The sequence below is a fragment of the Pelophylax lessonae genome (assembly GCF_965119305.1).
Source record: "Pelophylax lessonae genome assembly, chromosome: 1".
NCBI lineage: Eukaryota > Metazoa > Chordata > Amphibia > Anura > Ranidae > Pelophylax > Pelophylax lessonae.
The window spans coordinates 327,376,213-327,390,017 of NC_138768.1; the positions used below are offsets into that span (position 1 = coordinate 327,376,213).

The following is a 13,805-nucleotide window of genomic DNA, read 5'->3' on the forward strand; positions in this document are numbered from 1 at the left end:
AAGATGTAGCCAAATATTTAAATTTGGTGCTTAATGAGGAAAACATAATTAAGGAGCCACAGTAACAGCTTTATGTATGATCTTCAGTTAAGTACGTGTATTTAGCAAACCGTATAAGTCATCATATGGGCGGTACTATCATAGGCCTGAAAAGCCCTAGCAATTATTTATTGGGGCTCATACCAGCAAGAAATACTGATTTGGAGATTATGCATTACTGGAAAGCTCTATTTAAAGGATATGACAATAAGAAACTATGGAAGCTATATAAACAATATAAATCTATAAAACTTCATCAATTTTATTGTAGCTGGTGAAACGTATTTAGATATTTGGCTTGTCCAAATCTTGATGGGTTACATTGTTGTAATGTAGTAATTAGGCATTCAGTATGTCTGGCTGCCAGGACCTGCTGTTAGTTTGACAGCTGAGGTCCTGTCCTGGGTATCAGAGCTGCTATTAACAACTATTTTAGTGCTGATTAGTAGGAATAGATGTCTCTTCTGTGCATATTAAAATGTAAGCAAACACCGATGCATTGTAGACAGTTGCAGTTCTATGATCAACTAATTACAATGTGTTTGTTTTACTTACATATTGGTTGCTCAAGAAATCTTTTATTTTTTTTTCTTTTTAAAAAAACTTTCCTCCGTAACACATTATTAACCCTCTGTTACCCCTAACTGGCCCTAATAACCTAATAAACACCTTCCTCTCCCTTTACTGCTCAACTACTTTTTTCTTATAGCACAGAAGAAAAACATAATTCCAAAGTAATACAGGCCTTACTGCTATTTGGTTACACAAGTATACCAGGTACACCTTTATCTTAAGGCTGAAGTGTTACTAAACCCACGACTCTGCATTCACTATATCTGGTCTCCCACAGTACAAAGAACATGGAATTGCAATTATTTTAGTAAATATAAGCTGCTGAATACATTTTCCCATCAGAAGTATATAGCAGTCTTGTGACTTCTATCAGTGTCTGGTTAAAGCTTGTAGGAGGAGCTTACATTCCCTCCTGATTGTCCTATGAGGCTGCAGGACCCCTGACCCTCTGTCTGGGCAGTGCTGATTGGCCCTGTGCTGATCACATGCAGCTATGTGCTGATCAAAAACTCTCTAGCAATACACACCAAACCGAGCATGTGCAGAGCAAAGCTTTGTATTATCAGCAGATATATTGGGGAGAGCGGAAGAAGGGGAGGATCAGAGAAGACAGGATCAAACAGCCTTTTTACATAATGCAGAAGGATTAACCCCCTAGGTTCCACAGTGAGTATACCAAGCATGCTTTACTGTTGTGGATTTAGTAATACTTAATTTAGACTTGCATCTAAACTGTTACACCTTGAAAAAAACATCCATGTTCTGTTCGCTTTTCAGAGGTATTTGACAGGCAGTAAGGAGGCATTATGATGCCTCCTCACATCCAGTTTTAAACCCCCAACTGCTGCACTAGAGTGCTGTAACCATGTGCAATGAGGCAAAAGAAGGACACATTTTGCTGTGAGAGCGAAGCAAAGCATCATGACTGCAGCATGTGAACACCCTTGCCTTTACCCTTTAAGTGGAGTGGTTGGGGGCATTACAAATGCGGCTCAGCTGTGCACTTTTAATGCCCAATAAACCACAAGTCCAAACAAGCCCCAAACTGTTGTCTGCAGCAATCTGCAGCAAGTCCTCATGTCTCTATTCAAGAGCTAATCTTCACATTTGACGTACTTCCAAGTATGTCAGATGCCTGGTTCCTTGCTGCAAGCTGCCTTTCCTTCTGCCAGCCCCTATATTGAAAGTGTATTCATCCTTTTGTCTTCCCTCCCTTACATACATGAAGGAATGCATCCTCCTAAACCTCCATCCCTCCTCTGTGCTAACCTCCATCTTGAAGCCACTGCCTCCTGCAATATTTACATATTTGCTTTGGCCATGCCTGCTTCTATTGGGCACCTTCCACTGCCTTTCCGGACTCTCCCGTCCCACCAGGGAGCCAGCGAAGCAAGTGGTTCCAGCAGCTGGCCATAGAGATGACCAAGGACTGGAATGTCCCTGATCCTCTCTATGGTCTAAGAAACTGGAATATTTTTCCACTTCCAATTGCAGCTAATGTAAACAGGCAATTACCGGTCTCTAAAAGCATCGGATCAAACCGATCTTGGCTTGATCTGATGCTTTTAAGGGCAGAGGTGAAATCTGGGTTCTAACAGACCCCAGATCTCATAAGTAAAGAGTACTTGTCATTGCCCATGCTATCACAAGGATTGTTGTTCACCCCTTGTAATAGCAATAAAGTTGATAAAAACATTAGAGACAGTGTAAAAAGAAAACATTTTAAGTAAAATAAATATTAACATAAAAAAATGTTAAAGCGCCCCCTTCCCCCTGTGCTCACGTGCAAAGCAAACACATACATACCAGAGCTACTGTACACTGGTAACCTGTATAGGATTATAAAGTGTAGAATATGGAGATTTGTGGGTACTATAGTTTGGCGCCATTCCAGGAATGTGCTTAATTTTAAAGCTTGATATGTCAGGTATCTATGTACTCGGTGTAACATAATTTTTTATATTTTACCAAACAATCGAGTGTTATATTTTAAAAACTGTATACTGTGTGGCAATAAAAATTGCAACACCTACCATTTTATTCTCTAGAGCCTGCCTATATATATATATATATATATATATATATATATATATATATATATATATATATATATATATATATATATATATATATATATATATATATATATATATATATATATATATATATATATAATGTTTAGAGGTTCTAAGTAATTTTCTAGCAAAAGAAAAGCTGATTTTAACACTTATGTGAGCAGTGTTAGATTAGGCCAGGGCTGAAGTTGTTGATGTATACTTTCATTTACTAATATATTTTGCAATGACCTTTTAAAAAGCAGAGAACACAAAATCACTGAGATCAAATCCTATCCTCAAAGATGTCATCATCACACTAGGGTCACAAAAATTGGTACTGCCAAGGCTCCTAACTAGATGCTGCCCAAATACTAAATGCAATGTAGGATTAGGCAACTGTGGTGGAAGCTGCAGAGGTGTGCCAAGTACCACTAGTTTTGGAGGTCTACAGTGGAAGCCAATATTGCTGGATGGATACCTTGCCAGTTACAGCTACACTTTTGGCTCCTTTTAACCTACAAATATTACAGGAGGGAACACGCATACATATATGGACAAAATTCAGTCATTACACTTATACAATATGATCATTATCATATATATGGCACATACCCACTAAGAGTGAGATCTCTTCCAATTTATTAGTGTAACCCTCGCTATTTCATGCAAATGTGATGTTGCGCAGTATTATATTTTGGGGACAGCAAAACAATCCATGTAAATCGCATACATTTTCTTTGTTGTTCTTTAATGCTTGTATAGGCTTTTGATGGGTCAGTGGGGAACCGTCAAATATGTCTGTCGCCCGTTGAAAGTTGTTGACACATCATAGTGTTGTGTATATGCAAACCCCACTACAATTTGCAAAAAGCTGCAGACATGTTATTAAAACAAGCAAGAAATTTGACTACTTATACACCAACATTTGATCGGTACATCTAGTGAATATACTGTTGTTTTGACCAACAATTTCCCCATCACTGCATGTGACTCCAATCATGTTCTTCTCTTGTAGAGGGAATAAACAACCCTCAAGTCTTTCCCTTGATCCCTTTTCATGAAAAAGAGAAAAGCTTTATGACAATGGGTTGCCTGCTAAAAAACTACATTCCCAATCCATTGTCTGTGGCATGGAACACAACCTCTGGGGTCACACTTTCCGGAGAAAAGAATATTCCATTCCCCCTCTTTGGAAATCCATTGCGTTACAGCTTGGTCAGCCTGATGACTGTCCGCAGTTCAGAGTGGGACAGCAATACTTACATTTGCAATGTGAAGCATTTTTCCAGCAGCATCCAGAAAGAAATTCCCAAAGGTAAGTAAACACTAAAGTCTAATCAAAACTTTATTATTTTGTTAAATGTTGTAAATTTGTCATATACTCACATGTGAGTATACAGTATCTTACACATGAACACACACAAATAGTACAGGCTCGCAAAAACTCCAAGATGTGTAAAAGGAAAATTAAGTTATACTCTGAGTATTCAGGTATATACAATTACTGACTAACTAACACTTGTCTAGTGATGACACTGGAACATCAGATTAAAGCTGTAGTCATACTAGGTACAGCGCATGCGGTAACACACATGTGTAGCGTTTCCCTTCCCAAAACACACTAAGCACACACACATGTCAACAAGCCATATCAGACTTGGCTTTCTGCTTGAAATACATTTTAATGCAGAAAAAAACACAATTTGCTAAATGAAAATGGACAGGTGTGAAGTTAATAGGCACTTAGACGTCACTTTCAAGATAACAATACTTTGGAAACTAGTCTTTTTTAAAGATATTAAAGCAAATTATATATATATAGTGCACATACACACATTTGAGCATTGTCATTGTAACTTTATCCCAAGAAAGGCTATCAAGATGTATTCAAAAGGTTATGAAGCAAACTGGAATACAACCCCCCCCCCCCCCCCCCCCAAAAATTGTATCTAGACACACCAGATTTAGTCCTCGATCAGTCCTAGGTAACATAACAAAAAAAACAAATCTAGACACAGCAGATTTAGTCCTCAATCAGTCCTAGGAACATAAAATGTAATTTCAATTACTATAATATAGTTTCGTGAACTCATGAGCAACATTATTAGGGGATGCTGCATTTAGGAAAGGTATTTTTTAATAAAGAGTCCTTGATTTCAGCTTCTAGTTTTGTTTTTATAGAGAGGATACATACCATACATGACATACAGATCCATTAAGACTTGAATTCGTATTAGAATTATAAAAAAAACATAAAACTCTGATTTAGAAAGTTGCTTTTCTCAACTGAATTATTATTATGAACATTGTACCACTTACACTTATTAAAACATAAAATAGTTATGGAAACCACCCAACAGCATGTAATTGGAGTAGACACATCAGTGAGTCTCTTTCTATCAGTACAGGTTAACTGATGGGTTTAACTGATGGGCCTAACGCTTGATGTTGCTAGTCTGGAACAAAGTAGAAATCCAGCCTTGACCTAACTAGTAATAAAAAAAAGTCCCCTTTCCCCTACTAAAATCTATGCTGAATAACTTGTAAAAAAAGATGTAAATACGCGGGGTCTTAAAACAAGTTTCCACACTTATATATATATATATATATATATATATATATATATATATATATATAACTTAGATTAAAAAAAGTGCAGAAACCTTTTAAAGAACTACCGTACTCACCTACTTTCAGCCCACTTCAGTCCAGTCATGCGAACCTCTTTGTCAGCCAGCAGCGGCTGCAGGAGAAAGGAGAGACCGCTTGACAATGGTTGGAAATGCCTGGGAGCAAAGATGACACCCATAGGCTTCCGTGCCACAGACATTGTTGGTGCTCCCTCCACTCTTCTGCAGCTGCCGCTCGGTGACACAGGGAAACAGGATCACATGACTGGACTGGAGCAAGCAGAAAATAGGTAAGTATATACATCTTTCTTATACAGGCTAGTCAGCATAGGTGTAAGGGGGTGGGGGATGATTTTTAGACGACTTAGGTTTAGGCAGGAATTCTACTTTATTTATTTGTGATTGACTCATTTTAATCATCCAACTTTAATAAAGCCTTATTAAAAAATGGTATCTTTCTATATTAGTGGCGGTGAGGACTTCAGTGACTCTTTTTCTATTTTCTTTTTTATGTTAATGTATCCTTTAGGTTGTGTTTTACCTCCCGTATCACCAACTGTCCACATCCTACAAGGATCCTGCCCTAGGAATACAAATGACCAAGTAGAGCTTACTTGCCAGGGATATAACCTAACCTCTAAGGATGCCACAATAAAATGGTTCATCAATGAGAAGGAGAGACTTCTTCCTCAAGACCTACTTTACCTGGAGACTTCAAATCTATATGCTTTACACGGCACAGTGAGCATCTCTCTGGCAGAGTGGAATAATGGTGTTCGTGTTAAATGCCAGGTGACAGATACAAAAACAGGCAAATCTAGTGAGGCTACAGCCAGGAAATGCTCAGGTATGGAATCTGCTGTTCTGTTTACATTTGTATAAACCATATACTTTAAACCCCACCAGTAGACAGTGATTATTAACCCTGCCAAGTTTGGTTGTGTCCCGGGTAGGGAAGTCTTCCAATGGGAACACTTGTTGGAGGATTATCTGTCTTAGAAAGGCTTCTCCCTACTTTGGAGAGATTTCCCCTCACTTCATGATGTGAATTTAGTTCTCCCCAATAGGACACAGGTACCAAAAAGATGATTGGGTTCTTCTAACCATTCTTGTCTCAATCCAAAACTTTAAAAACATCTAATCAGTGGGGCATTTATTTACACGCCTGCCTTGTAAAACATTGCATGTCCACAAGCCCCATCTACTTTTCCAGAAGTCAAAAAAACTTGTAAGCAGTAATTGTAGTAAGAGTAAAAGTCTGGTTCTTGGCTGAATATTTTGTGATATGTTTTATATGAACTTTAAAGTAGAACTATAGGCAAAACATTTTTTTTTTTTCATATTGGATAGAGTAAGGGCGAGTTTTACCTCCTGTCAGATTTGTTTTCATCCTCTGTGTCCTATTTCAGAGACTTCCCTTCACTTCCTGTCCCAGAGCCAAACAGGAAGTGAGAGGAAATCCCTGCAAATTCCTTGGGGACCCCCATTGGAAGATTTCCCCTCTATCACTTTTCTGGGGACAACCCAAAGTTTGAGGTTTTCTTTTACTTTCACTTTTATTGATAACGATAAACAATACAAATAGAGAGGGTGAATCTCCTTAAGCCCCCGTTCACACTAGGTCGCTCCGACTTAGGGGGCGACCTGTGAAGTCGCGTGCACCGCGACTTCAGCACGACTTGCATGGACTTCATAAAATGAATGTCTATGCAAGTCGCCTCCAGGTCGCCCCGAAGTAGTACAGGACCCTTTTTCTAAGTCGGAGCGACTTGTGTCGCTCCTATTAGAACGGGTCTTGTACTACTCAATGGACCCGACGGTGCGCGACTTGCCAGGCTGACCAAGTCGCCTGGCAAGTCGTAATAGTGTGAACCGGCACTTACAGGGGCACAGATGGCAATAAAAACTGACAGGGGTTCTAATCCCTCTCCACTCCATCCAAGACTAAAAAAAAAAAATAGTTTTGCCTTTAGTTATACTTTAAATACAATGCCAGCTGCACATTTGGGCATGATAATCAGGAGGTCATCAACTCTTTCCTTGTCCCCCTGTTATAATATTTCTTTAGGTTTTCCAGCAATACTCTTTAGTAGGCAGGATTAATTGTTATTTTTGTTGTTTTAATCAACAGATATCTCCAACTGTTTGGGAGTCGAAGTAATAATGGTACCTCCCACTATTGAGAATCTATATGTCCAACAAATTGCCCCTATAGCTTGCACAGCATACAACCTAAAACACACAACTGGTGCTGCATTTGTTTTTACCTACCCTGGAGCTCCAGCCACATTGGTTAGTCAAACTGAGGACCCTCACCGGAATCTAAATGGCACTTACAGTGTGACCAGTTTCCTCATTGTGACCCCTGAGATGTGGAAATCAAATACAGAATTTACTTGCATTTTCCGTTTCCCAGAGCTTCCTGAACCAATCATAAGAACAATTTCCAAGAAGACAGGTAAGTGTCTAAGATGCATTAAATCTAAGCTATAGACCTAAAATCATGTGCGTTTGTTTTTAAATGAGGAAACCAAATATTTTTTTAAGGAAACATTTAGTGGCGGTTCAACCCTGCGCAGCTTCAATGTCACACGACCATGAAGTTGACATCCCTGCGCAACTTCATCCAGGCTTGCAAAGGACTTCTTTAACAGAAGTCAATGGAAGTCGTAATGAAGTCGCCCCAAAGTAGTGCAGGAACCTTTTTCCAAGTCAGAGCGACTTGAGTCCTACCAATTAGAACAATTCCATTGCCATTAATTTCATTGACATTGTCGTGGCGGCAGTGTGAACCGGCCCTAAAGCAGTATTAAACTCAAAAACAAATATTTATTATATCGCAGCTTACAAATTCTTACATGTGATGGCTACATTTTATTTTATTTTTTTAAATAGGCTTTTTTTCTTTCATTTTCAACTAGTGATACTGCCAATAAGTCTGTTGCTTTTCAATAGAACAAGCTTTCCCGGAGATATAGAAATTAGAGACTAACCATATATCAGTGGGAGGGGTGCTTACAATGATCATTATTTATGTAAAATTATCCCAAAAAGAAGAAAACTGTTTGCTGTAACTGCTTATAAAGTGTTAGCTGGAGTTTGGCTTCAGTTTGCAAGTGTATCTAAATCTGCTAGCAAATCTAACATTCCCCTCTCTCCCAGATTGACAATACTGCTGCCCAAAGGTGCCTATGTTGCTCCTTCATCCAGAGCACATGTGTCAAACACAAGGCCTGGGGGCCAAACCTGGCCTGCTAGGCCATTTCATGTGGCCCTTACACCTCTCCTTCAGCTGCGGCACCCCCCTCATCTCTGCCCCCACCTTGTCTTAGCAGATTGCAGCAGAGAGAAGGACAGAACTCCTCCACCTGATCCTGATCTTCTCTGTGCAGCGGCAGCACCCCTCTCTTCCTTTCCTGGTTTCAGCATTCAGCGTACTCCAGCAGCTGACTCCAGTCCTCCTCTGGTCCTCCTCCAGACTCTGTACTTTGCGCTACACCTGACCCCTGAATTCTGCACATTACATACACCTGACCCCTGAGTTCTGTACATTACATACACCTGACCCCTGAATTCTGTACATTACATACACCTGACCCCTGATATCTGTACATTACATACGCCTGACCCCTGAATTCTGTACATTACATACACCTGACCCCTGATATCTGTACATTACATACACCTGACCCCTGAATTCTGTACATCACATACACCTGACCCCTGATATCTGTACTTTACATACATCTGACCCCTGAATTCCGTACATCACATACACCTGACCCCTGCATTCTGTACATTACATACATCTGATCCCTGAATTCTGTACATTACATACAACCTGATCCCTGAATTCTGTACTTTACATACACGTCATCCCTGAATTCTGTACATTACATACACCTGACCCCTGAATTCTGTACCATACATACAACCTGATCCCTGATATCTGTACATTACATACACCTGACCCCTGATATCTGTACATTACATACTCCTGACCCCTGAGTTCTGTACATTACATACACCTGACCCCTGAATTCTGTACATTACATACACCTGACCCCTGATATCTGTACATTACATACACCTGACCCCTGAATTCTGTACATTACATACACCTGACCCCTGAATTCTGCACATTACATACACCTGACCCCTGAGTTCTGTACATTACATACACCTGATCCCTTAATTCTTTACATTACATACATCTGACCCCTGATATCTGTACATTATATACACCTGACCCCTGAGTTATGTATATTACATACACCTGACCCCTGATATCTGTACATTACATACAACTGACCCCTGAATTCTGTACATTACATACACCTGACCCCTGATATCTGTACATTACATACACCTGACTCCTGAGTTCTGTATATTACATACACCTGACCCCTGATATCTGTACATTACATACAACTGACCCCTGAATTCTGTACATTACATACACCTGACCCCTGATATCTGTACATTACATACACCTGACCCCTGAGTTCTGTACATTACATACACCTGATCCCCTAATTCTTTACATTACATACATCTGACCCCTGATATCTGTACATTACATACACCTGACCCCTGAGTTCTGTACATTACATACACTTGACCCCTGAATTCTGTACATTACATACACCTGACCCCTGATATCTGTACATTACATACGCCTGACCCCTAAGTTCTGTATATTACATACACCTGACCCCTGATATCTGTACATTACATACAACTGACCCCCCGATATCTGTAAATTACATACACCTGACCCCTGATATCTGTACATTACATACACCTGACCCCTGAATTCTGTACATTACATACACCTGACCCCTGATATCTGTACATTACATACACCTGACCCCTGAGTTCTGTACATTACATACACCTGACCCCTGATATCTGTACATTACAAACACCTGGCCTTTGAACTATGCATATTACATAACCCTGATCCCCACTCTGTGTGATACCCAGTCCTGATCTGTATCTGGACTCAAGTTTTAAGCCTCTCTCACTGGTAGTACAATTTTGCCACACCCACACTTAGCTACAGCGCACCATGTGCACTGCATTATTCCTCTCCCCTGGGTGCCCACAGGTGCCTCCAACTCTTATAATATGAGCTGAAATGGTGTACGGTGGGAGATATTTACAGTACCTATGTTAAGCCTTATTATAGACTTACCTATAGGTAAAAGTCATGCATGGGAGTTTACTCCCACCTTAAGCTGAAACATATTCAATTTTTGGTTTTGGGTTGAATACCGCTTTTAAAAGTACAATTAGTGATTTATTAATGATAACAGAGCTTCATTATTTTATGATATTTGTATCTCCATTCCATTTATTTATCTATTGTACCATATTGTAATTTTCAATTAAACAAAAATATCAAAAATAAAATTCTATTTTAAACACAGAGAACAAACTGATATTACCAAGCGTTGCAGTATTCCCACCACCTCCAGAGGATATAGCCAAGAATGAGCTCTGTACAGTGACATGCATTGCCTATGGATTTTACCCTCAAGACATCTACATGGGTTGGGAAGATGAGGATGATGTGGAGATCTCCAAGAATCAATATGTTAACAGCGAACCAAGACGTAACAATGGAAATCAGAGTTTTTCTGCAACCAGTTTACTGAGTGTTTCCTGCAGTGAATGGAAAAAAGGCAAACATTATGGATGCCTAGTGGGCCATGAAGCTCTACCGATGAAATTTACCAAAAAAGCAATGGACATACAATCTGGTAAACCAACAGTGGTCAATGTGTCTCTCGTCATGTCTGATACCACCTTGCAATGTTATTAAGATTGTCACATGCACAGTCCTTTGCTTTTCTCTTTCCCTACTTCAGTAAAGGAATGTCCACAATTCACTCCCTCCAAAAATGTTTCTTTATATATATATATATATATATCTAACAGGCTAGAAAATATGTCTCCGTGCTCCTCTGTCTGTGATATCTGTGTTCTAGGTTCAATCTTCCCAAAAATCCAGGCTCTTCTAGAATGTACTTGAGATTTTGCTGTGACAAAAATGTGAGGGCTGTATTTTGTAAATGAACTTATTCTGCAATAAATATTTTAAAGACAAATCTTTCAAAAAGAGGTCTGTTGCCAGTACAGCTTTGCTTAATGATTCATTTTCAAATCACTTTATTAATAATTAGGGTATTCTTGTGGCATTTTCCTTTATGTGCATCAACATAAACTACCACAATAAGTAGTGTATAGCAAACCTAAACAAATAATTATTTGCAACAGAGTAAAATGACAACTGAGATATAATGTGATTAGGCCCCATGAGTCCTGGGCGTTTAGTTTGCATGCGTCCAATCTGAGCATTATAGTGCTCAGTCTCTGGCAGGCTGAAATCTGCTGTGGCTGTACTGCGTAGTACTCACATTTAGGGCCCTATGCTATCAGGGACATATGCATACGCCTCTGAACACCTACCACACTAAGGCTCCATTCACACCTGGGCGTTTTTGAGTGTTTTTCAGCTCCAAAAACGCTTAAAAAAAACGTTCCAAAACGCCCAACAAGTAAAACCCCATTCATTTAAATGGCCCCTGTTCACATCTGAGTGTTTTGCAAATCGCCTGTAGCTGAAAAAAGTACATGAGCTTCTTTTTGGGCTGATTACCAGCGTTTTTAATAGATGTCAATGCCTGCCTCCAAAAACGCCTGAAAAAAACGCCTGAAAATCGCGGTAAAAATCGCGGTAAAATTGCTGTAGAAATCGCGGTAAAAAAACGCGGTAAAACGCTACGCTCAAGTGTGAATGCAGACTAAATGTGAGTACCGCTCTGTACAGCCATAGTGTATTTCAGCCTGCCATAGACTTTAACATGGGGTTGGACACTGCACCTGTTTCTCCTTGATGCACGAAAATGCACATGGATTAAACCCCTAATGTACATGTAGCCTTCTTATGCATCACTGCCCTTGGCACTCTTATTCAGTATACCAGTGGTAAATCTTTGTAGGATGGGTGACCTTAAATGAGATTTAACCTGAAGAGTGGTTATTACTATTAGCATACAAAAAGACATCACTATGAGGAGCTAAGAGTTAATAGAGTGAGTTTACACATGTTCATCTCCGTACTGTTTAGGGCCTGGTTCACACCTATGCATTATTTAGTGCATTTTGCAGAAATGCACTACAGTCCACTTAACCACTTGCAGACAAGCCGCCGCATATATACGGCAAAGTGGCGCTACTGTGCGAAACGACGTACCTGTACGTAGTTTTGTTTAATAATAGCCACTAGATGGCACCATTGTGCCGCTGGAGACGCCATCGTGCCGTGATAGGCTAGCAGGGATATCAATCAATGGATCCGGTGGACCTGATGTCCACCGGCCACCCACGATCATCTCTGGGAGGGGCAAGAACAACGATCTGCCTATGTAAACAAGGAAGATCGTCGTTCTGCAAGGGGACAAGATGGAGATCTTGTGTTCCTACTAAGCAAAAACCAGGGACTCTCTCTTCCCCCAATCAGTGTAACTGGTCCCCAAAAAGTGTCAAAAGTGTCAGTTAGATGTCCGATTTGTCCACCGCAATGTCGCAGTCCCGCTAAAAATTGGTGATCGCCACCATTACTAGTAAAAAAAAGAAATAAAGAAAAATTCCATTAAAATATTGCATCAGTTGTACACGCTATAACGTTTGCGCAAACCAATCAATATACGCCTATTGGGATTTTTGTTACCAAAAATATGTAGCAGAATACATATTGGCCTAAATTGATGAAAAAATTTGATTTTTCACACTTTTTTATTGGCTGTGTTTTATAACAGAAAGTAAAAAATATTGTTTTTTTTTGTTTTTTTCAAAATTGTTGCTCTTTTTTTTGTTTATAGAGCAGAGGTGATCAAATACCACCAAAAGAAAGCTCTATTTGTTGGGGGAAAAAAGAACAAAAATGTTATTTGGGTACAGTATCGCACAACCACGCAATTGTCAGTTAAAGTAACGCAGTGCCGTATCGCAAAAAAATGGCCTGGTCATTAAGGGGGTAAAACCTTCCGGTCCAGATGTGGTTAACATGGTTTCCTATGGTTTCTTATGGGGCACATTCACATCTATACGTTTTTTAGCCGCTGCATTTTTGGAAGGGGTCATGGACTTTTTTAAATGCAACACAGTGCATTTTTGGTTCAATAGACTTCAATGGACATGATGCAGAAATGCATGTAGTGTGTTTTTTATGCACAATGTATTTTGTGACCTGCCTAATAACAAAAACATCTCCCCTTTAAAAAAAAAAAAAACATAATAAACACAAACCGCATCAAAAAGGAGTGAAAAATGCGTCAAAAATGGGTGTGCAAAAACACAAAATGCAACGCAAAAAGCACTCTCAAAACAGATCAAAAGCAAACTGAATAGGTGTGAACCAATCTTAATACCTTGGGAGTATTTTTGATTAAGGTGTATCTAAAACCAAATAAACTTTGGATCAAGTAGGAACAGGTTA

At 39.5% G+C, this 13,805-nt stretch overlaps 1 gene segment (V, D, J or C); it reads left to right on the forward strand.

The window, feature by feature from the left end:
• Positions 1 to 3,752: 3,752 nt before the first annotated feature.
• Positions 3,753 to 11,423, forward strand: LOC309545575 (Ig alpha chain C region-like). The segment is given in 4 exons: positions 3,753 to 3,984; positions 5,829 to 6,146; positions 7,431 to 7,757; positions 10,732 to 11,423.
• Positions 11,424 to 13,805: the final 2,382 nt, after the last annotated feature.